Genomic DNA, 26,359 nt, shown 5'->3' with positions numbered 1-26,359 from the left:
AAAATTACATGTTGTCGCACTTCCGACTTCTGATTCCTGACGAAGTTTCAGCTTCACTAAACCAAACACACAAAATAAAACTTGTTTTATTACAGTGGTTAACAACTTTCTCTTAACGCAGATTTAGATACTCAAGCTGTGATTTATCCTCATGCACATTCACATGAAAGCATAATATTTATGATAAACACCCATCTCATGAAATGTGAGAAGGAGTAAAGCTTTTTTTAAAAAAAGGAAAAAAATATATTTGTGAATGTGTATAAGGTACACTGTAAAAAATGAGAAGTCTGTTCAATTTAAAATGCTACAGTAACTGCTTACATGGCTTTTCTTGAGTTGACTTAACGTGAGTTAACACAACTCAAACTTCTTAGTTGAGTCAAAAATTGTCCCAGCTACTGTTTCTAGGTCTGCATCTCAGCTAGATAAACAAAACTGATTTTTTTTACTGTTTCCCCACTAGCTGGCACTCCTTCTATGATTCAGTCCCATCTGGCATATTTTCTTCTTGGCCTTCTGGATATAGACAGTTGTGGCATTGCTGGGATTCAAACTCAAAACCTCCTGATATTAGGATGACTTATTAGACAGTTGCACCACATGAAACTATGTGATGCTTTAAAGTTGAAACAATAAATATTTTCTCCAGTGTACTAAACATCTGTAGACACAAAATCTGAATTGCTTCGTGTGGGGCTAGTGGGGAAGTTGAGTATAAAAAGCAACATCATTTTATTTACCTAACTGAGATGCAGAACTAAAAACTTAAGAGAAATTTTGACTCAACTTCAAGTTCGAGCTGTGTGAACTCTTGTGTCCTCAAGTTGAGTCAAATCAAGCCATGTAATCATTTACTATATCACTTTGAGTTGAGCTGTCCTCTCATTTTTAACAGTGTAAAGACTTTATAACAGTAAATACAATGTTGTTTCCAGTGCCACTGCATTAGTGATAATTGAAGTAATAATCACTTTATATTCTTAAAATATTTGCAGTATGATTTGCATCTGCTAAAAGCAAAGTGGTGGAAAAGTGGCACAAACTCCACAGGTTTGTGCTTAAGCCTCTGATGAGTTGATCAGATCCACTTGTGAGACTTCTGAACTTCTGTGGAAGAGATAAGACTCTTTTTGTACAAAGGCCTTATCATGATCAGTGTCATAAATGTGTTTAAACTTGAAAAGTAACCTACACATAGTGATAAACTGATAAAAATAATGTTTCTGCTTCATTTTATTTATGATTTTTTTTTTGTTTAAAAGTTTACAAAACTGTAAAACTTTCTCTTGTTTATTTCCAGGCTTAAATAATTTTAAAAATCCTAGATTTTTAGTGTGGTATGAGACATTTGGACCCCATCTCAGTACATTCACTTCTAGTCATTCAGTAACTGTACACCCTGTTTCATTTTCTACTGTGAGCACTAAATGTGGGTAGTTCACTGGAGAAGTGCTCGATTTGAAACACAGATTGCTGTGTTGACGGTGCTCAGGGAGAGATAAGCATGACATTTAATATTATCTGATCTTTTTTTTTTCTTTTTTATTTTTCTTTTTCCAAGTAAATTCTACTCCATACTTGAAGTCTATTTACTATTCCTGCTTAGCTTGAAAGCTTGGTGCATTTTAGCTTCCATCAGAATAGATTAGCTGTCTGCGTGTAGTACTCTGTGCTTTTACTGCTGCGTTGGGTTTACCAAACAGCTAAAGCGTTATTTCAGTGGGACCCTGTTGATGACATTTGTGTGGTTGCCAGCTGGGTAAATCCTTACACCTTTGTGGCAGTCTGCTACCTTGACTACCAAGTGTGTCTTTGCTTGCATAATGTACGCTAATGTGGGCTTAGCTGCACTGTTTCTGGCTTGAAAGCCTTCATGCTAAATTCTTGCTTGTACATTTCAGGGTCTATAACATACATCCAAAAGTAAGTGGACTGTGTCCAATAACTCAGTGCAAGGACGTCGGATGAGGGTGTGAGTGAGGTACAATTTTATGTAGAAATAGCTAATGTGCTTTTAATGGTAGAAAAACTGCCACATAAATGTTTCTGTGTATTGCACAGCTATTGCTATTCCATGCACCGCAGTCATGCAGCACGCACTCAGCATTCTATTAATACTGTGAGGAGTTACATCACCTAATTTCTCACGCAAAATATATTGATTTCTTTGTGGTTGGAAATATGGCTCCTGCACATTTAAAATCCATAAATCTCGTGCAAATGAACAGTACACAATTGCAACTGTGTCATCTCCGCTTTATGTAATTTGAATGAGCGATTATTTTCACTGGAAACATAAATTGAATTACATCAGTGTAGCCAGCCAGGCCATGATGAAGCTTCCCCTCCATTCTAATTATCTTCATATTACTGTAATTATTTGGAAGTGTGCAAAACGGATTATTCCCTCCACCATAAGCCCCGCTGAGAGGTGATCCTCTTTCAACTTGGGCCAGAACCTGTCATATGTGCTTTCCCTCACCATGTGCTAATAAGGACCCTGATTTTGCCATGCAACTGATATGCACAGCTTGTAAGAGCACCCTTCTTTCCAAAATGGTAGAAGATCTTGGTTGCCTAAGTTAGACATGGGCCTGGTGGTTATTTAGCTTCCAAGGAGAAAGCTCAGTTTTTATCGTATGACAAGTGCAATGAGCAGCTACCTGAAATGGCTACTTCCATTAGTGAAAATAAAAAATCTCTACAGGATAACATGGAGTTATGTTATCATGGTCTAATGCCAAGGGAATATTCCCAGCAAGGCACAACATAATAGAATCAGGATATTTTTAGTGCTAAATTATATTATATAGAATTATGCTAGAGTAATTATTGTCATTTTGCTGTACAATTTAAAAGTAATTGTAAGATAACATAATTGATTACCTAACTAGTTATGTAATAAATTACATTCTGCCTTGTCAAGCTTGAGTCTTGAGTTACTTCAGATTATTTATGATTCCATGACATAAATGTAACAAAAATGACAAAAATCTAAAGAATGTTATTTATTAACACTTTCCATAATGTCAAAAATGTTAACACTTTCCATAATAATAAACACGTAACAAAAATCACACAAATGTAAAGAATGCTCTGTATTTATTTAACATTTCTTATTTTACCAAATTATATTTCGTTATAGTCATTTAGTCGAATTCCACCCTCTGTTTAGGTCTCCCATTGTTTCATGCAGCTACCATGCTGGGATGGTGAAGTCTAGCAGAAGCTCCCTCCAAGTCACATGAAGTCAGCCACTGCACCTTTTTGAACTGCCACTAATGCAGCATCACTGGACATGCTTGGAGGAGCACACTAAGTGCTAATTCTGTTATGTCACCTAACAGATGCTAATTGGATAGCATTTCACTGAGTGATAGGGAGAAAGAGAGGGCCATCCCACCACCCAGAGAGAGCGAGGCCAATTATGCTGTCTTGGGGTTCCACCCATGCCTAAGCCAACAGTGTATTTCAAATGAAAATGATATTTTGAAGCTAAACGATGTCTACTTGGCCAAACATCATTGTGATTCGAAGCTGGCAGTATACTTCAACGATGACGGACTAAATAAAATTTAATTACCACTGAGTATGCTGTCGGGTTTATGTTTTTTTTTGTTTTTTTTTTGTTTTGTTTTTGTTTTTGTTTTTTTTATACTATATTTATACTATATTTTTACTATACAAACTCAAACCTCTGCATTGTTTTGGCACAAAAAACATTCGTCATTTTCATTTGAAATACACTGCTGGCTGTAGTGCTGCCAAAGGAGTTACATCATGTACGTAACTTCATGTGCAGCAGTAACACTATTTCATAAAGTTCAGCATGTAAAACTGTGTGCTACAATGATTTTATCACTGTATAAAAAATAGATGAGGCTTCCTTTACTATGTTTTTTTCCGTGTGTGTGTGTGTGTGTGTGCTCATTCAGAGTGCAGTTTGGATCAGTAAGAGCTTATTATTGATTTGTTTAAACATAGTAACGATAAAGCGTAACTGATATGTGACTTGTATGTATATGCTTGTATATATATATATATATATAAATGGATAAACTACAACAAGCAGAAAAATTAACATGAATTTGAAGTAATCCAGTCTGATTAGTTTCTTTAATTTACCAACAAAGTGCTGATAAGGTAGATAATGTAATCGCTTTGCAATTTTGAATGTCATCTTGCAATTTTATGAGCAGATCACACAGCAGGAAAATTGGGAAAGCAATCATTAATGTAGCATCATTACAAAGTGGTTAAATTATTTCATTAACATATTTGTAGATCTGAAAAAATTAAAAGTCTTTTTTTTCAATATGTACATTTACAGTAAATCACTGGCTACTGTTGCATTACTTTTACAGTTGTTATGTAAATATACAGGAGATTACTGTATCTTAATTGTATCTCATTACTGTAAGTGTACAACAGAATACAGCTCCATCACACTAATCCAGATGACTGTGTAATCACAGTATAGTTGTTATTTTACTGTTGTTTACTGTTAAAGGAGCAATATGTAAGATGATGCTACCTGTCAAATTCATACTCCACACTCCAAACGAATAGGAGGCAACTAATCACCAGTTGTGATGTCCACCCCTTTCATGAAACAAAAAAATGCACATTCCCTCCTCCTCCCTCTTCACTCCATATTAATTGGCTATTGCTAAATAGCCAATGTTAGCATTAATAGCTTTTCACTTACAACTCTAGAAGAAACGTTGCGAGTTCAGCATCAAACTTTATCCCTTTACTCACCAACAGCAGTCTCCAGCAGCGGAAAGCAACACCAGTGTTAACTCATTTTGCTTCTATTTATGTCACTTTCTTTCTTTGCTGCCGAACGTGGTTACTTGTCAGGAGTGGGTGGCAGTGGTGATAATGGTCACTTCAAGAGCTTCAGCCATCATTGAATTTACTCTGACTTACAATTGCCTCTTGAGGTACAACGTGGTATTACAAGACAGGACAGGCCAGGGCTATCTGGTTAGCATGCTAACTTCAGTGGATATCTCTGCAACACGATACATAGACGTCTCAGACATAAAGTCAAAACTGTTATTTCGTCACAGTATGTTAATAACTTTAGTTAATTTTGGAAAGTTTTAAACTAAAAATCGTGCAAATTGCACCTTTAATATGGTGCAGTGAATTACTGTGAAAGTAATGGAACTAGTAGTCAGTAATTTACTCTAATTTTGTAATTATATTTTTACAGTGTACAAAATTTGTCCCAAAAATTATAAGCAATCACACTACACATTCTGCTTTAGTTGGACAATGATTGAAAGTGAATGTTCAGTTAAGCAATCTCCATTGTTTCACTCTTATAAGTGCCTACTTTGGCAAATTTGGAAGTTTTGGCAAGTTTGACAGAACACTGAGAAGCTGTAAACTCTTTCTGCATCTGCACTACAGTGACACACAATGAGAGGAAAATGTTGAAAGCAGCTGTGAACGGTTGCTGTTTCCATTTTTATTGCAGGCCTTTTCTGATGGATAAGTTGATTGAAGAGAATGTCAGTGAATTATCGCTGAAAACGTGCTGCACAAAGAGTCCTATTTGGCAGGAATTCTCCACAGAGTAAGCGTTTCCAGGGTCAACGAGGCCCTTGTCGAGATGTGGGACATATGGAAGGTTGCAGTCACCCTCATCACAAACACAGTGGGAACTGCTCTTTGATCAGATTGCTGTACCTCGTCCAACATACTTGATTGCCGTTGTTCACTGCTAAACACACTTTATTCCAGTGTGTCTTGGTCCCCCTGTTAGAGCCGGACATGTTTGCTGTCATTGGTTCCATTTTTGGTCCAGGTAAATGGGTTGTCATTCACAAACTAACATCAGCTGCTATGAACTACAAAGCAGGACATGACTGCTGAAGCTGATATATGTATATGAAATCACTCTCTCTGTAAAGGAATGTATAATATGTATTTTTCTCACAAGTCATGTCAGATGGTTAGATTGCTTTTTTGAGAGCTCTCAGAGCAGAGAAATAACGGGATGACATCTTCAGCTTTGAGGACTGCTCATGTTCCGCCGAGAGTAACTTCAAAACTGATTTTATCCTTTGTGCGCTCTTGACCGTGGCTATGGCACACTGGCTTGTATGCCTAATGTTCTTGTCATAAGTTTTCCTAAGCTTTTAAAAGCACATATATCACTGTGTATCATAAATATAAAGCCAACACACATCACTGAGCCTTTCAAGGGATTGTCTCTTGTTGTTCTGCATTGGAGAGAGAGTAGCTTTAAAGAGAAATATATATCAAGGCTTGAAAAACTGCTTTAGAACAGTCCACGGTGTGCTATCTTGGAGAGCTGGTATTAGCTTATTGAATCAAACCAAACAGAAGCATTGCCAGTGATGTAAACACAGAGTTTTCAACCTCCCTTGGTTCACACAGCGGTCATGCTAGTCAGGCAATGAAATAAACACATTCAGTTTTACAACTTCTCAAGCTCTTCACAGTTAGCTAAAAAGCATGCTGTCTAAATTGACACACTTTCTGGAATATTATTTGTAAACAAAGGCAGAAACAAGCTTAGGTAAAAGTGCTGAAAAGTAGAGTAGAGTATAATGTTTCATTGAAAGTCTTATGCGACCGACTTAACTAATGTTGTCTAATCTGCAGATTGAGGCCTATATGATGTCATTTTGCCCATTCATTCAAGTAAAGCTCTTATAAGCTCCAGTGTACCTTCTATGTCCCAGTGACCTTCTGTTTTTTTTACCAGAAATAGGAGCTACACTCTAGTTTCCTACAAAGTTCTTGGCTTGGCTCTAGGAAAAAACCCTTAATTGGCGGAGACTCTTTAGATTATGAGGAGGGTCCATGTAATAGAAGACCAAACTTTTGTCACTTTTTGAATAAAAGAGTTGGATGGAGTATGTAAACATTGTTAAAGTTTCAAAAACATAAATTCACTCTCTGAGCCATGCATTTCATACACCGATCAGTCATAACATTATGACCACCTCCTTGTTTCTACGCTCATTGTCCATTTTATCAGCTCCACTTACTATATAGGTGCACTTTGTAGTTCTACAATTACAGACTGTAGCCCATCTGTTTCTCTGCATACTACAGCAGCACTGCTGTGTCTGATCCATTCAGACCAGCGCAACACACACTAGAACACCACCACCATATCAGTGTTACTGCAGTGCTGAGAATGATCCACCACCCAAATAATACCTGCTCTGTGAGGGTCCATGGGGGTCCTGACCACTGAAGGGTAAAAAGGGGCTAACAAGTATGCAGAGAAACAGATGGACTACAGTCTGTAATTGTAGAACTACAAAAAGCTCCTATATAGTAAGTGGAGCTGATAAAATGGACAATGAGCGTAGAAACAAGGAGGTGGTCAGAATGTTATGCCTGATCGTTCTATATGGAAAGTATACTGGAAAAATGGTCTTTTTGAATTATTTTTATTTATAATGTCACAAAAAAGAACACATTTAAATGTATCTAGTGGCAAACCTTAACTACAATAGCTAGGTTTTCAATCTATGTCAAACTCTGTTAAAAACGAGAAAAAAACACAAGATAATGTTAATTTTTGCTACCACTCCTGTGGGATTCTAATAGTATGTTAGCACCAAGCAATCAGTGATTCACATAAATTTTTGGCCTGTTATAAACTAAATTGAAAAAAATGTAAGTTTGTAAAAGACATTCCATATTTTTGTGACAAACATTAACATATGTTTTACCTTGTAGCACTACTATAGTAACTCCAGAAGGCACAGAGAGTTCATCTCCTGAAGTTCTACTCAATAGGAAAGCTAGCTTGGCTATATCTACCTAGATACCATAGAAAAATTCTTCATTTTCCAAAGAGTATTTCAAGAATTTAACCCTTTTTTTCTAATAAAAACAAGATGAAATAAGAGTTTTACTACAATATTTGCAGAATTTTAATAAGTAACCAAGCATGATGATTATGTTCATTAAAAAAAATAAAAATACTTAAAATTACAGACGTGTAGTTTTTATTTCACAGAAATCATTAGGCCTTGGCTGAAGGCCAACGTTGCCCTGCGGGTTCCATGCTGCATATTTCTACTTATTCAGCCCACTGCACTTAATTCCTGTTAATTCATTAAAGTTATAGGGAGTGTTTTAGTCTGGACTGCTTGAATGAGGGAAAATGCAGGAGAACCAATCAGAACAGTGATGTTTTACATATATAGTAACAAAAAGTGAAAATGAATTATGACTGTTTTGGTATCTAAACCTACACAAACATCATGCGCAGACTTAAGGGAGGAAAATCCATGAAATATTTAGAATTTTAAAAAGTTCTCTCGCACATCTCACTTACAAAACTGCTTAATTCAAAATGTATCCATTAAAATTCTTTAGGAAACGAAAAATGTTTATTTTATTGTATCACTCCAAAGAACCCTTTTGACATCTTTTGACATCTATTTTTTAAGCGTGCACAATCTGTCCAGTAGAGATAAAATCCCAGCTTTTCCAAACAGCCATAACACATGTTTGTCATTTTGATGAAGAACAGGCATATGAAGGTGTTCTGTCTCTCTGGCATCCTCTTGCCTGGACAAGCATCTGGTCTCACTTCAGCACAGACCCAAAGATCTCCTTACTGAAGTGCTTGAGAGGCCACGGCATGGGCCTTCAAATCAGAGGGAACTGTTCTGATCAGATATGCACTGCTTGTAGCGGACTGTAGCCCTCCTTTGATAGTCAGATTCATTTCACACTGAGCATTGAGCTGCATGGTGCACCAAATCCTGGGGAGAACCTCATGTGTTTCTCATGCTGAATCATACAGTTCAGATCAAAGTGTTAACACATTTATGTAGACAGTGGTGGAAAAGCTCTGATTACCACGTCTCCATTAGTATTCACTTTGTTCATTTGAGAGGTCATTTGAGGATGAATGGAAAACGTCTGAAGAATCTTTAACTCATAGGACATTTGGGCAGATCAGAAATCCATTTGCTTTTTCAGATATGGCCTGATTGGAAGGTGAGAAACTATGGGCAGTGTAGTTTATGACTCAGCCAACTGACCGTGCTCTGATCCCAGGCAGCTGGCACAGGTCCACCGCAGGTAATGATTTAAACATGACCGAGTCCAGCCAGACACCAATTAATATGCTTATTGAAATGAATGCAGGGAGTACGGATGGCACGAATTAAAACCTGCAACCTTTGTGGCCATTAGTGGCTAATTAGGATCAGCTTGAAAGGGAGGTTGAAAAGAGTGGACAGAGAGGGTATTTGACCTCTCTGCAAAAGCTGAAAGAGCTGTGAACTCCACATCACCTTGGCCCACAATATGAACTGGAGCAAGGTAGCTGTGGCTTAAGTCGTGTTAATAATTTGTTCCTCATCTTGAAGAGCGTTATATGGGGAGATTCACATCCATCTTATTTAGAAAGCCAAACAAAGACAGAAGCGGAGTGAAACCAAGAGAGAAAGAGGGAGATCAGCTGTATCAGCAAGTAGCTGTGGTCCTGGCTAGGTTTCAACATGAGGTGCAGCATGGATAGAGGCAGTTACTGACCTCCTGACCCCGGCCTGGGTCGGGGCTGGGGATTGGATTAAATCTGCACTGGATGTGGGCCAGAGCCTGCCCATAACAAATATGGCTCTGGATAACATATCTTTTAATTACTGGCTACTGTACCTCCGTCAAGATTCCTCCGAGCTGGCTCCAGGGCCCAGGGGGGGTCACTGCTCCTCTTGACTTCATACATCAAATAGAGGATAATGTGATTGTAGGCCAGGTACAACAGCGGGTAATACAAGGCTATGAATGCACTGGCAGTGCTGTTTGTTTCCTGGTTTACTGTGTCGGCTGGGGGAAGCGTCTCCTCTCTGTCAGCGTAATTCAGCGATATGAGAGCAGCCAAGAATTACATGCTTGCTGTTCCCAATGCAGAATTATCAGTGCCAGAGTTTGCTTCATTTCAAGGTAATGCAAAGCTTGTCATGCTTCACCATTAAACTGCTTAATGAACATTAGATGCTAAATAAACAGTTCATCAGAACAGTCCAGTAGGAAATGCAATAAAAGTGTGTTTAGCATTATTGATGTTTCATGGTTGTAAGCATGAGTTCTGTTTATAAGAGCTTTTCCAGTAATGATTGTCACAGTCCACAGCAGAAGACGGGACAAAGGCAGGCAAGGTAAACATAAGATACTTGATAACATTTTAATGCAGTTTATAGTTAGGGGCTAATTTAGCACTATTTGTTCCTGTTTTGTCCCTTCATATTTACTTACAAGCTATGAAATAGCATTACTGTTATCAGATACTCTTTTAATACACACTTCTGTGACCTTAGAAGGGCTCAGTTTGCAGAGAAGTCCCTTAATTAAAGAAAAATAAGCCTGGGTATGTAATAAGCCCGAGATTTTAAGGGGTTAACAAAAATTATGAAATAACTATGCAAAATCAAAACTTTCAGCAAACTATTTTCAAGATTTCACAACCTAAAAATGACAAAGCAAGGACTATGTGTATACAGACATAACAAGACACATGTGAAAACAATAATAAGGGGGTGGAGACAGGGAGGATGGAGGGCTCCAAGGTTCCAAAACAGAGTCCTTATAGGATGGGGAATTATATTTAAGCAATAAATCACTCAATTCTGTGCATTATAGTGGTTTTACAAGAGCTCTGAGAGGCTGATTACTATAACAAAACAGTGGAAAACAATGGGCCTCATTCTCCAGCTCTTCCTAAGAGGAAATTTCTTCTTAAAACTCACTTCTGCAGTTTTCACAAAGATTCTGACATTCACCAATGTTTTCTTATTTGGGATTTGTTGTTAGGTAAGAACAGAATTTTCACAGACTCAAGAGCACAAAGGTGTGAACAGTTCTGTGGTTTAAGAACACGTCATGAATGTGATGTAGACTTTTTCTCAGGACCTTTCTCAAGAACAAACTTAAGAAAAAACGTAGGAAGATGTTGAAGAATGAGGCCCAATACTATTAAATCACAATAACCATTTCTTTCTCTAAGCAATGTAGTGTGTTAACATGCTATGGTTGCCAGACAACATAAGGGTTTTTATAACACAACACAAGTATTGTACCATATCGAATGTAGAATCAGATTATAGCACTGAAACTACCTCTATTATTATGTCTGTTACAATAAAGGAAACTCTTATTATTAATTGAAAAGTATTTTTCAGCCGCCTTCAATGTGGATCAGTCTAACGGTAGAGCTGGAACTTTCCATTTGATAATGTATGTTACGGTAAAGAAGCTACTACTATTTAAAAACCTGTCTGGGTGCAGTACCAAGAACCAGTCTTTGAGAGGCAGTAATTATTGACAAGGCTTTAAGATGAACTCCAGGCTACTAAAATACTCAGAAAGAGTGGTTTCATAGCACTACACACTTTTGCTTACTTTTCAAAGTTGTTTTGTGCTGTTTTAGCACATCAGCATGATGGCGTCCTTCTATTCACACAAAGAATGAATCCTTGGTTGGCTGAAGGCTTTTTTTCCCAGCGTCTTCCTTGCATCCCGTCCCGATTACAGGGCCTGCGACAGAAAATCTCAACGACGGCAAACCCGCCCACAGTAGAATGGAGTAATAAGGCAATTATCTCTCTACCAGTGTGTGCGTTATTGGGGAGGTGGCAGTCAGCGAGGAGAGACAGCATTAAAATGGTTAGAGAGTCTTTGGAGCGTCTGCAGACAGAAGGGGATTTCACACCGCCTTATGAAGAAGACTTTTACATTTCATGCCAAATAATGAAATCTAAAACAAATTCGCAAAGAAAAAAGATGAAACCGGAGACAGTCGTGTGGTGCATTTTAAACACTGTGCTCTAAAGCCTACTGCAGGAATGCCAATTATAAAAAAAGCCCTGTCTCTATCCATGCTGATAAGGCCTGGGATCTAGATTTAACGCCACACACTGGGGAGAGCAAATAGAACATGCAGGTTTATCTGTCGCACACACACAGGCAGGCACACACACTTGTTTTTATGTACTATTAGGATGTGGGCTACATAAATATACCCCATAAGTATTCCATATATGTAAGTATCTATACAAAATGCTAAAACATTAAGCTTTTAATGGTCTTAACAACAAATTATTACAAAAAAAAAAAAAGTAAAGTAACTTAGTAATGGACAGCACTTTATATTTTAGGCTTGGTCCATTTGCTTTGCACAGTGTATCTGGTGACAATATGTCTCATATAGATTTTTAGCTCCCTATATGTTCAATTATAATGTGTCCTTTATGTATTCTACACAGTCATATGCAAACGTTTGAACAACCCATGTTCAATAAAATGTTTTGTTGATTTTCTACATGAAAATAAGTTTTAAAAAATCACAGGAAACAATCTTTTTTTGTAAGTTTTAGTGCACAAATTGTATTATATATTATTATATATTTAAATATGTTATTAAATTAAATAAATATATTATCATATATTCATGTCTTTTATATACATTGAGCAGTGATTGTGCATTAAAATATACAGAGGTGCGTTCTCTGTAGAGTATGTGTTTACTCATTTTAAAATCAACAAAACATAATTAATTTGACCTGGGGCACCAAACCTTTGCAAATGATTGAATATATGTACCTATATAAGTACAAATATATAGTAGTAACAATTTGTCCCTTATATATTATACAGTATGTATGTTAAGTATGTACAACTCCATTTCCCAAAAAGTTGGAACAATGTGTAAATAAATAATTGAAAATAAAATAAACAAATATCTAAACTTTATATATATATATATATATATATATATATATATATATATATATATATATATATATATATATATATATATACACCCATTTTGAATTTGATGCCAGCAACACATTTTCAAAAAAGCTGGGACAGGGGTATGTTTACCACTGCATTGCATCACCAAATGTACCAAATGTTTTCGGTGGGTGGCAGCTTTTGGACCAGTTTAGCACTCAGACTCTTTTACTGTGGAGTCATGCTGTTGTAATACATGCAGAATGTGGTTTAACTTTGTCCTGCAGAAACAATCAGTGCCTCCCCCGAAAAAGACGCCATCTGGATGGCAGCACATGTTGCTCTCAAACCTGTATATGTTGTTCAGCATTAATGGTGCCTTCACAGATTTGCAAGTCGCCCATGCCATGTGCACTAATGCACCCCCATACTATCACAGATGCTGGCTTTTGAACTATGTGCTGATAACAAGCCAATTGCCCAATGATTTGTTGCTAATACCATTAAAAGCTTAATATTGTGTCAAAATTATATATATATATATATATATATATATATATATATATATATATATATATATATATATATATATATATATATATATACACCTTTTGGCATGGGAGTGTATATATCACCATTGTCAGCGCACGTCTTGTATCTCCATTTTTGACTTTTTTCATATTTTGACATTATTTGAAAAGACTTGCTGCTCAAACTTTTAGAAAGGTCCAAAATGACTTGAAGTAAAATCTTGTTACATTACCATAGATTGAAATTTAAGGTTTTCTCCTTATTCTGTAGATTTTGAACAGTTTTTGTACAAGTATTTTATTTTGCTGAGCTCTGGTGGTTAAATAATGACTTGATTTACTCCACAGTTAACCATTAATAAGTTTTCTACTTTAGCAAACACAAAAACAGAAAATGAATAAATTAGCTCTTCTACAACTTCTGTAAGATAACATTTGTCCTGCAGGCTGTTTGGTAAGTTTCTGAGCAAAAGTATAACCGCAGGCCTACATCAAACTCTGAACCTGTCTTTGCTCATAAGCAAGCTTTCAGTTGGCAGCTATGAATACTGTTTATCGACTTCAGCTCAGCATTCAACACCATCAACTCCACTCACTTGGACTAAGCTCATCTCTCTGTAAGTGGGTTCAGTCAGGATCCAGAACAGACTATCCCACTCCATCGCTCTGAACACCGAAGCCCCCCAGGGCTGTGTACTGAGTCTTCTCCTGCTTACTTACCCACGACCGCATCGCTAACACCACAGCGATCACATCATCAACTTTGCTGATGACACTATAGTCATGGGGTTCATCTCCAACAACAATGACACAGCCTGTAGAGAGGAAGTGAGGCAGCTGGAGTTCTTGGGCAAAGACAACAATCTGTCTCTGAATGTGACCAAGAGAGATGCTTGTTGACTTCAAAAGGACACAGACGACTTACACCCCTCTGCACATCAATGATATATCCGTGCACATAGTGCACAGCTTCAAGTTCCTGACAGTGCACATCAGTAACAATTTCCTTTGGACCTTAAACATCTCCTCCTTAGTGAAGGAGACACAACAGCATCTCTATTTCGAGACAATAGAGGGCTGCCCTGCGCACACCCACTGCCAACTGCTTCTGCAGAAGCATCATAGAGAGCATCCTGACCTGCACCATCACTGCCTGGTATGGAAACTGCTTCATCTCAGACAGGAAAGCACTACAGTGGGTTGTGAAGACTGTCCATCTCTGGGACAGTCCATCTCTGTCCATCTCAAGCTTCCCTGCTATTAAAGACATCTACAGTGAAGAGTGTAAAAGGAAAAGTGTGCACCATCAGGAAGGATCCCTTCCATCTATCACACAGACTGTTTACACCACTCCCCTCAGGTAGAAGCCTATGGAGCATCTGGGCCAAGTCCACCAGACTCATGAACTGTTTCTTCCCTCAGGCAGTCAGACTGCAGAACAGATCAACCTGATAGACCTTTAAACATTCGCACTGAACTGCTACCTCAGCCACACTACTCACTTTCATCTGTTGCACTTTACCTTCTGCACTCAGCCACTTTACTTTACTGTGAAACTTTACCTCACTGACCTTCTATGCACAGTCACTTTAATCTGTATAGGGTTTTTAATCTAAAAAAATCATGCACAACTACAACCCCAATTCCAAAAAAGTTGGGATGCTGTGTAAAATGTAAAAAATGTAAATAATCTATGAAACAGAACGCAATGATTTGCAAATCTCATAGACCCACATTTCTTTCACAATAGAACATAGAACAGATCAGATGTTGAAAGTGAGACATTTTACCATTTCATGAAAAATATTAACTATTTAGAATTTAATGGCAGCAACGCATCTCAAAACAGTTGGGACAGGGCAACAAAAGACTGAAAAAGTAAGTGGTACTTACCACCACGTGTTTTGTGTGTTTAATGTGTTTTTATTCATGTTTTTCACGAAATGGTATAATGTCTCACTTTCAACATCTGATATGTGTTCTATGTTCTGTTGTTAATAAAATATCAGACTCTGAGATTTGCAAATCATTGCATTCTGTTTTTATTTACATTTATTTATATTTTACACAGCATCGCGACCTTTTTGGACTTGGGGTTGTAATAGTATTAGCACTTTATAAGCACTTTACAAAATCAGGCCCATTTTGTTGCTCCTGACAATGTTACCTCTGATGTTTTTCATCATTTTTTTCCTAAAAATATATGAAAACAAGCACACATGCACACACACTATGTAAACATAATCACACAAACAGTGTGAGTGTGTGCAACACATTCTATACTGTTTTATCAGACATAATCAATAACACAGGCAGGATTCAGCACTGTGGCTGTATGATCTCAGATAATGGTTGGAAAATATAGAGCCAGCAGTAGCGGGGATGTAACTCCAGCACAGTTATACAGATCAATCCACCTGCAGTGAAGTTAACTACATGGAGGTGACCTGAATGGTCAGCACACACAGACACACAAACACGCAGTGCCAGTCAGCAGAAACAGGTGTGTATCTGACACCAGTCAATGCAGATGAAACACGCACCCAGGAGATGGCTCGAATTCTCCAGTGTGGCGATACTGATTAATTATTTTGACTCACTAAGTGGAATAGTTGTCTCAGTGATTGCTTTATGTAAGCATACAAAATGGCTTTTAAAATGACCTCCCAAACATTTACCACTGGCAGTCAAAAGCAGACAGCAGACTAGCACCTACATTTTAACACATAAGCAGTGATCTCTGCTTAATCCACATGGTGAATGACTGTGCTAGACATATTTCAAACAATGTTGTGAGTGCAGGCAGTTCTACATCTGCTGTGGGTTGGTTGAAAACAGAGTATACTTAATTCCAGTGGCTTGCATTGAGAATTAAGGCTTTTTTGTAATTACAGCAGTCACAGATGAGTGAAATATCAGGTGATGATGTGAAATGGGTGGTAGAGAACATTGAGGTGGAATAGGCTGGTAAATATGGCTGTGGCTCTTTTTGATTACCTAGTGCAGTCACTGAAAAAACAAATGAATTTTACTGCTCTCATTTGTTTATAGATGTGTGTGGGCTAATGTTGATGTGACCCAAATAATTGGAGTTTGAATGTTTATCTATAGCCGAGCACTGCGTGTTCTGAGTTTCACGTTTCATGCCTTTTCCATGCTCTTCAAGTTAGAGTTTCATTTTCACCAGTGACCTTTTTTATGAAATGCAACATTAGTCTTGGACTCGGCAGCCTGTCCAGCGCGGACATAGACTAATGTGATGTTTGACCCACACGCTGACCCTTTACTGGCCACTGCAATGAGCTCCACATGCCCTCAGTCTACTGCGTCCTTTCCAGTCCAAGCTACAACACGCATTATGATGCATGAAGCCAGGTATTACTACAACCAAGGGATTTAAGCCTGTAATGTGAACACGTTGGGGGTACTGTTGGGGCCAGTGGGCTGTAATGTAATAGTAGTAATGTTATTGCTTGCTACCAGTGTTGCACATGATGTATGAACAACTGATCTGCCGCAAAAGAAAAAGCACATACTAATGCAATGCATGGATGAAGGTTTCTTGCTTAAATGCTTAAAGGTCTAAGTTTACTGATTTATTCTAAAGATTCAGATTACTTCATAACTCAGGGGTCTCCAATTTTTCAGCCACAGAGCAAAGAGACATGACCCATTTCCAACACAAAGAAATAATGCAAAAAAATAAAAACAACCGTGATTGACAGATTCAAACAGTTAGCCATATTAGCATCCTAATTTTGATCACTGCCAGATGCCGTTAATGTCCACTCCTCAAGCAGCCATCTATTAAAGACCTTGGGATTTGTATTGCTGAACAAGACAGCCTTTATAACATAATTGCTTTCGGTTCAATAGCTTAAAAAGTAATTAATTACAGGGGGAGATCGTAATGGAGGTTAAGGTGGCTTTTTTCACCAAGCTAATGAGGCAGCATGAACACAGGCCAAACAGATTTGATGGGATAATAGCAGGTCTTGAATAGAAATTTCCCCGGTCCTCTTTGTGGTAACATTTGAACAAATACAATAGAAAGGCCCTTTAAGGACGTCTGCAAAAAGGAAGAGATAATGAGATTCAAAATAGGAGAATTTATGAGGCAAGCAAAGTGAAAAGCGGCTGCAATGATTGTAACCTTGTGACGGAGCAGTCAAGATGACTAAAAGGAGTATTTCTTCTATGTACTGTACGACTACCTACCTATTCCCAACATGGTGGCTGTTCTTTAGTTATACACTGTGTGTTGGGTTACATCACATCTTTATTAGAGTCCATGTCCAGATTTAATAAAAGTGTGGTACTGGTATTTACAGCAATTTCAAGTCAAGGGGTGTTTTTAAAACCTCTAGCCTATAATCATGGTAAAATCACTGCAGCACTGTTTCTATTGCAACTTGATAAATTACAATGATCACACACACACACTCACACATCATCTAAACCACTTATCCCTCTGGGTCGTGGTGGGGGGGTGCAGGAGCCTATCCCAGCTGTCATTGGGTGGAACGCTACAATGATCAGTAAATAGCTTCATTCATTAATGTTCATTAACTTAGTTCTAAATAATAATCGCAATGAAAGATTTCTCTACAAAGCAATGTAGTTTTTAACAGTAGCCTATAGTTGCCAAACAACACACACACACACACACACACATCATCTAAGCCGCTTATCCTTCGGGGGTCAGTGGGGTGGTATATGATAGCATACACGTATATGTATGCTATCATATTTGTGCCGTTTGTGTATTTTACAGCAACTTAGAAGGTGGCTCAGCCAATCAGATTTTAGAACTGGTGCTATCAGTTTTGGAAGCCAGTTTTGAGGTATGGTAACAGCTGGGACAATGGATTATCATTGGAATTATGGTCTTCATAACATTGCTATCTTTGAGCACCATAACAAGTCTTCTTACTACTCATCATAACAAGTCTTCAAGCCTCAGAGTTAATTCAACAAGTAAGCCAATACTGTTAAGTAGGACAAATGATTTCTAAAGCCACAGTCACACTGGATTATTGCATTGATATTTCTTTGTTCTGGGGTGTGTCCACCATCTGTCTTTATTACAGCTTCCATTCTTTTAGGGAGACTTTCTTTCAGTTTTTCAAAGAAATCTGTAGGCATAATTTTTTGACAGCTCCAAAGTTCAGCCTTAGAAGTTGGTTGCATTTTCTGCTTCTCACGAATAAAGTTATTCCAAACACATTCAGTGATGTTGAGGTCTGGACTTTGGTGGTGGAGTCCATTGCTCTGAGAACACCAGCAGCTTCTTTGATTTGAACATTTTCTTCTGTTTTGTCTTTTTTCTTTTCGCAATAACAGCTTCTGGACAGCTACACATAACCATGACCGTTTTGGTGGTCTACCAGGTCTTGCATGGCTGTTAGGAGCCATTTTCTCTATATCTTTTAATAGTTTTTGAGTTCTGGTTTTGGAATCTGCTAGTTTTTTTTTCCCTTTAACTTTCAACCTACTTTATGCAAGTGGATTATCTTATATCTCATCGCCTCAAAAATATATACTGAGCAATAACTAAGCAATAACAGCTGTCTTGCTGTCATGTTGTCATGCTATGCAGATTAATATGTGAACAATGCTGCTTGTGTGGCTGCTGCATACACCCACACACACATGCACTGGTTAAAATCCAGTGTGCCATGGCCTTTATGCCTGTCTCAGAGCAGTCATTCAGTCAGTCACTCACCGAACATGAGATGATGGCCCACTGGAAACTTTACCCTTCCTTTTCACTTTTTTGACAGGTCACTGTACACACAGCATTGCTGACTGCTCAAAATACCCAACGTGGTAATTTTAGTTTAGCTCCCAGGAGGAGAAGTGAGACTCCTGGGTTGGTTAGCTAGGCTTTTTACAGTTTCAGGTAGACTAGCTTTTAATCCAAAGTAGGTCTGTTTAATTTTATTAAGTTCTACCTTAAACTGACCCCAGAGTTGGCATGGTAAACCATGACTCCAGACTCATAGTGTAGTAGCCCCCTGGAGAGCGAGCTTGGCAGATGCAGGCAGAATTTTGCACGGTACACTGATCCAAGACCTGTCATCATTTTCTGCAAACTTTTCATGTTATTTATGACTACAAGTGAAGTGTGAATTACAGTGGGCAACAAACAGGCTATTTGAGGTTGTCACATCAGTATAAATAGACCATCTTCTTGAAAAAAGTGCTTAAATGCAGTTTTATTATACAATTCATTCCACATGAGCCCACAGTTCTGTGTTCTGTTTATATATGAAAAATAATACCAATTCTAGTTTGTTAGCATGTTAGAGCCTGAATACACAACAACTTAATCTTATTTTGAGGGCTTTAGGTGCTCGGTAGTGATGTGACTTTAAGCATTTCAGTTCAACTAACATAAGCCATGACACACTGTCAGTATAAAGGGTACAAAGATACAAGCAATGTAAATGTACCATCAAAAGTACAACAATGGTCTTAAAGGGGAATTCCACTGATAGAAGAAAATCTACATAATTCAATCATTGAGATGCAAATACTTCAGAGCGGTTTGATGTGAAATGGTGCATTGTGGAGAAACTTCCTGAATCACATTTTCTTTACAGTGGTGGTGATAGGAACCAGAGGTTGTGATGTCTACAACACAAATATAGCCATTGTATTTATTGTATAACATGACTAGTGAATCGACACATCTTCTGAGTTTGTGATTTTGATGCGGGTAAAATGGCGGTAAATCTAAAAAATGTAAGTTTTCTTTGGGGAATATTTTGCCTTACAATGCCCTGCTGGTACCTCTCTAACAAGAATATACTTCAGAATGTTCAAAATTCATTTTAGGCCAAACACTTTTCTCAACACTTTCAGAAAACAACCAGAAAGCATATTCTTAGCCATTTCATGCGTAATAGATTTCTTTGAGATAATAAACACTTTGAATGTCTGGTTCCTATCACCACTACTGTGTGCAGTTCAGACTCATTCAATTCCTCTAGAATGGAGCATTTCACATTAAACCACTCTGAATTTGCTTACATCTTAACAATTTAATTATGCATTTTTTAAGTGGTTTAACACTCCTTTAGGGTCCAATTGTATACCTTAAGTAAGTTTTAAAGGTACACTGCATTCACAGAGGAAAGGGACATATTTGAACATTTTACATGGACAGTGTTGTGGAAGTGTTGTACATGCAAAAAGTTCCACCATTTAAAAAAATTGTTTAGAGAAATAAAATAAACAGCCTACAGTTAGGGGTTTATGGGGTCAATCCAACTTAAAATATATAGTTGCAGTGCAATATGGTACAATTATGTTAACTAACTAAAGGTACAAAAGATATGAGGTGTACCACCTTGGTGACATTTTAGTACCTTCTTTCTGAGAGTGCAGAGTGATAGATCATTATGTTCCTTTTAAAATTTCATTCTGACCATCTTTAATGTGTGTTACTATTAGATGCAACAGCTTGTTGGATTATTACCGCTTTACCCACTTTAACTAAAGACCTATTGTTCAGTTATTCATCTTTAGAGATGTTATTCAAGAACTACTATAAATTACTACTATAAACATACAAAAAATGTATGCTACATTACAAGTAATAGTACTTCTATTAGAGAAAAACAATGTTTTCCATTATACATCATTTGTTATTCTTTTCAAAAACTCATCATATCCAAAATTGTTACAAAAGGATGTACAGCATTTCCGAATAAACTTTTCAAATGATTCTGTAACTACTAGAGTAAAACAAGCAAACTCCCGTCACAATGTCATGGTGCTGTTGCCTTTTAATTAGGAGATTTCACTATAACTCCATCAGCTTTGTGTGTCTCAGCCTTTTGATAACACTCATAAAAGCAGAGGTACCAAAATTGGCTCTTTGGTTCCCTAAAGAACTTTATGTGACCATCATTGCAAAAGAGATGTGCATGTGAAGGAAAGTTGAAAGAATCTCCAAATAACATAAAGGTTCTATATTAATGGCTTTTCTTAGAACACACAATCTGGGCCAAGAGACATTTAGACACTTTTTTCAACCCTTAAAACCAGGCCTGGATCATCCAGTGGGTTTTATTGGTGTGTGCCCATGGGCCAGAGCCACTAGCGGGTCCCCGCAAGCAATTATGAGAAAATCTAAACAGGTGTTTTGACTCACTGTGGGAACTTTACTTGCAGCTCTATGGTAAAAATGAACCAATATGGCCAAGCATAATCCAGATGCTTTCATATCTTTCCTAAACGTCTTTTGCAGTTTCCGTTTCAAAAAGTTGCATCGTCCTTGTCGACAGTGATCTGCGTCATCAGAGGTAAGACATAAATGAAAAAAAATTTCCATGCCCTCCATGCCAGTATACTTTAGCTATGCTTGCTTGATGATTTATGATTTTTAAGTTAGCTGTTTTTTCAGTTTTTATTTCAACTGTCTGATTTTCATTTTGTCATCTTCAATGGGGTAAATGTGTTGCCTGTGAAGAGCACACACATGCTTTATAGGGCAATGTTGCATTGTTGTTGAGTTTATGTTCACCTGTGCTCAGTTAATGTGGACATCTGTTAATGTGGAATCTTGCTATTGTTGTTTATGTTGAATATGCCACTCACATGAATTGTGTAGACTGAAAGAGTTTCAGGAGTGCTAGCCGATAATATTAACTAAAATTACTGGAAATCAGTGCTTTACTGGTGTGATAAATTAAACCTCTTCTATGCAACAGAATTTTTTTGAGCAGTTGGTTTCATTTTCACACATATATCTTTTTTCAACAGCTTTAGTGGGTGCAAGAAAGCTAGAATGAGTAAATTATCATTGTTTGCAACCAAGACAGCCAGGTACCACTTCGTTTTTGGCTGAAATTCATATAGGACATGTTGATTTCTGTGGACTGTACTCCCTATGAGAGCTACGTGATTATCTGCAAATCACATCAGAAGTGGTGATAATAGGGGTCCAAGCACAGGTCGCAACTTTTGGTGCCGGTTTTGGCCTTTCAGCAGAGAGAACACACATGACAGTGAGTTTTTAGAATGGCTTTTATTTATGATAACGTTTGAGGAGGGATCTCAAAAGGAGATGCTTGCTAAATGTCATGCACACTGGCCTTTATATGGTATGCAACAGATTATTTCAAACAAATAATTCAAAAAACAATTTTGTTTAACTCAGTGAACTGAATAATTCTACAAGGGCATCCAATTCTGATCCTGGGGATCTACCACCCTGCAGAGTTTGGCTCTAGCCCTTCTAAAACATACATGATCCATTCAGTAACCCTCTCAGGTCGACGATGTCACATGCGACATCAAAGGATATCATACATAAAGAAATAAATATCTAGGGAATGCTGCATGCTGGAGACTTACTTTTTTGCCCGGAACAAAAGGGAATTTTTAGTGTTTTTTTGTCATTTAAAAGTTTAGTGATGCCAAAAGCATGATGTAATTCAGTCAGCATCAACATTTTTTACAAGCAGCTCTTTCAATGAAGCAGAGACGTTCAGTTGAAAGTGTGGATTCTTAGCTTTCAATTGATGTCATATTTGCATTTGTAAGCAGGAGAGGAGATGTTTTATTATGAATTGAACTCAATGGAAAGTTGTTGCTGTGTGTACACACTTGTTTTGTGGAAAGAAATATCACCATTTATATTTTTGCCATATTTTGGTCATTTTGATTTGAAACAAATGGTAAAAAGTTGACTGACTTCATAGAATGTAAATGAAATGTCATTCATTGCATAACTTGCTTTGTAATTGAATATATAATTGCACAATAGTTTAGCAAAACGAAAGTAATAACTGTCAACCACAGTGATGGATGTCAGAAAATGTCTGTGTGTGACTTTGGCCCAGATCAGGGGACTTCACCTTTATACAGCGGTGGAGATAGTCTTTCAGGAGGAGGGGGAAATGGTCTAGCTCAGCGGTTTGTTTGCGAGGGGGCTCAGTGAGCTTCCTCTGCCTGGTTCAGGTTGCTGTGCTCTCAGGCAGCAGCAGCGGCTCATTGTCTCCTCCATACAAAAGGAAGCGCAGGGCTGATCGACAGCGCTAAATCTTAATAGGCAGTAGGTTGCCTGCCTGGGTGTAACCCCCACCCCCACAGCTATCCAGCTTGGTGTTCTCTTTGACCCTGCTAGGCAGAGGTGTCCAGTCACACATTAAACGCTCATGGTGCGGTGATTTACTGAAGCTGGGAGTGCGGGGAAAAGTTTTGGAGATCATGTAAAGCTGACAGTGTAATTGCTTTTCCACGCGGTTACTATTCCACATGCTGACCAGCTTTAGGCTGTTGGAACAGGCCAAAGGCTTACAACACCTTCCTGGCTGATGTTTTGGACACTGGACAGTATCTTATGTATATCTTAGCACAAGTTGCTTGTGAAAGGATAATATAGTATCAGTTATTTGCACCATATTAACTGTGAGGTTAAAAGATCGCATATTTGCCTCAAAGTGTGTCAAGACTTGCTTATGTGGTTTCTAACACTGTATGACACTGCTATCTATAAAAATGGACAAAATATGGACAAGGCTTAGGCTCCAAGACAGCTGGCAGTACTGATTTCAGCTATGCAATGTATACCTCTGTAAATTTTAATAGACAACAGTATATTATACTGTGTCAGAAACCACTCAAGCAGGTATATTTGAGGCAAGTGTGCTTAAGCAATGCTTTAAGCATGTACTTTGTACAAGGCTACCCAGGTGGTTATAAACTTTCGTTACATGCTACACACTCCAAAAAAATGGTACAAAACTGTCACTGGGGCAGTACCCCTCATGTCACTGGGCTGATACCCTCAAGGGTACATCTCAGTACCTTTAGTCAGGGAACGTAATTGTACCATAACCATTGAAATTATATTTTTAAGTATTTTGACTCCACGCACCCCGTCTCGTCTCCAGGCTTTTTATTTTATTGTTCTGTTTTAAAATAATAGGAAATGAAAAGGTACAAATATGTACTTTTCTACTGGGAAAGACTTAATACAGTACACAACTGGACTTTAAAACCACTGTTGTACGTTTGAAGGTACATTCACATTGTTTGCACCTTAATGAATGAAAAATATACCTGAACAGTACCTTTATTTCTAATGATGCAGCTACATTAGCCTTGTAGCTCCAGTGTAAAAGTAAAGAAGCACATTTCAAACACCAAGCATGTTTTGGCTCATCAGTTGCATTTAATTTAAATGGAAATTTATGTACATTTCATATTTTCACCAAACTACCACCTTCTATCAATTTGGGTCCAAACTTAAGTTCTTCACTTTTCAGAAAAGTACAAAGAGACTGCTGCTGGTAGGACAGTAAACACTTAATATTGATGGCCAGGGTTTCAAAAGCTTGGACAAAAACCTCTCAAAGTGTTAAAGTGTGAACTTTTGTCCAGGAGAATTGCCCTGATTATCCATTATAAAGGCTCATACCAAAATGTGTTTATAGTTTTTTCCACATACACATTATAATAAAGGCTTTGACGAGTGCCACTGATTTTTTTTTTCGTAGGTTCCTCAATGTTATAACTATATAACATGCACTCATTGTTGATTTTCATTCTTCAGGTCAGGTTGACTCGAGTAAACCTTCACGCCTTAAAGCCTTTATGATTTAACAGTTTCTTCAGACTGTGCTGGAAGAGAAGCTTGAAGCTCACATGCCTTGATCTTGGTTTAAGCAAAGGTTTGATCAAAGATCAAGTCTTAGGGTTCCATCCTGAGGGCCTGCAGTGTGCTCTTCTGCAGTCTGTCAGAGCAGAGGTCATCTCTGGTCACATGTGGGGATTAGGAGCAAGACATACTCAGAAATAAAGACAGAAAGGTTGAGAGAGATAGTGAGAAGGTGAGGTCTTTGTACTCTCATCCTGGGCTGTGTGTGTTAGAAATCTACCATGCTGTACAATTTTGAAACACTTTTAACAGAACACAGCACTTGTAGGGCTTGTTTATTACCAATACTCAGAGTAAGAGTGCAAGTTTGTAAATTATGGAAGACTTCAAAGAGAGGGTTTGAGTGTAGAAGTTTTTGATTTGATTTACAAAAATGTAATTTTGAGTGGGCTCAGTGAGCATGCAGTTTGATTATGGAAGTTCAATACAAACTTCAGAAAATCTTTCATTTAACCCTTAGGTGCTTTGATATGCTATTTCAAAGTAATTAAATAAATCTATATTTGCAATTACATAGTGAGTTACATTGAATGAATTACACTTACATTTGATTTAAGTTCTAGGTCAACAGTTTCAAATCTTCACTGATGAATTTTATTTCTGTTTGTTTCTATGTCAAGAAATGACAAACATGGCAAAAACTCGTGTTTTTCTTTCTGCAAAACAAGTTTGGACACAAAAATAACTTTCTGACAAATTTAAACCATAATTAAACATTTTTTCTTCTACATACAAACACAAAGATCGTATTGATTGAATGTTTAGAATCTGCTCTTGACAAATCGCATTGAATCACACTAGGCTTTTGTTATGGCCAGCAATAGCAAAGACTTCTAAGGGGTAAAACCATTTTGAGCTTCTTTGTCTTGACCACAAAGAAAAACTCATTTATGTCACAGATATACTACTTTTTCTAAAGGTTCTATTACAGAATCATACGTAATGTTTATAATAAAAAAAAATTATGTTCTTCACACTGTAAGGCACCATACATAAGGCATGTTTTTTTCAAGTGTAAATGTTTGAAATAAGAACCTAACATCTCAATTAAGAACCAATTAAAGAAGCCAATGTGGAAGATAAGCTTGAGGCTGACTTTATGGAGGACAGCACGTTGGCAGGGAGCACTAATGTTAGCCTCTAAGCCCTGAACACATGGTGTCCCTCTCACTAGAGAGGAATAGCTGGTTCAGAAGCTGGCCAAATAACCCCAAGGGCCCATACTCTGCAGCCAAATTAGATTAAAAACGACTCCTGTTCAGTGCAAATGAAAAAAAAAGAGAAAAAAAAGAAGCTGTTGACTGGGTTAGGCCCAAGAGAGGCAATGTCCTGTAGTGGATACACACAAGCACACAGTCTCTTACACACTCCCATCTACACACTAGTACACTCCTCAGCACTTTCC

Source organism: Colossoma macropomum, unplaced genomic scaffold (genome assembly GCF_904425465.1).
Source record: "Colossoma macropomum unplaced genomic scaffold, Colossoma_macropomum, whole genome shotgun sequence".
Classification (NCBI taxonomy): Eukaryota; Metazoa; Chordata; class Actinopteri; order Characiformes; family Serrasalmidae; genus Colossoma; species Colossoma macropomum.
The sequence above is the reverse complement of the archived record's forward strand: the minus strand, read 5'-3'. Positions refer to the sequence as shown.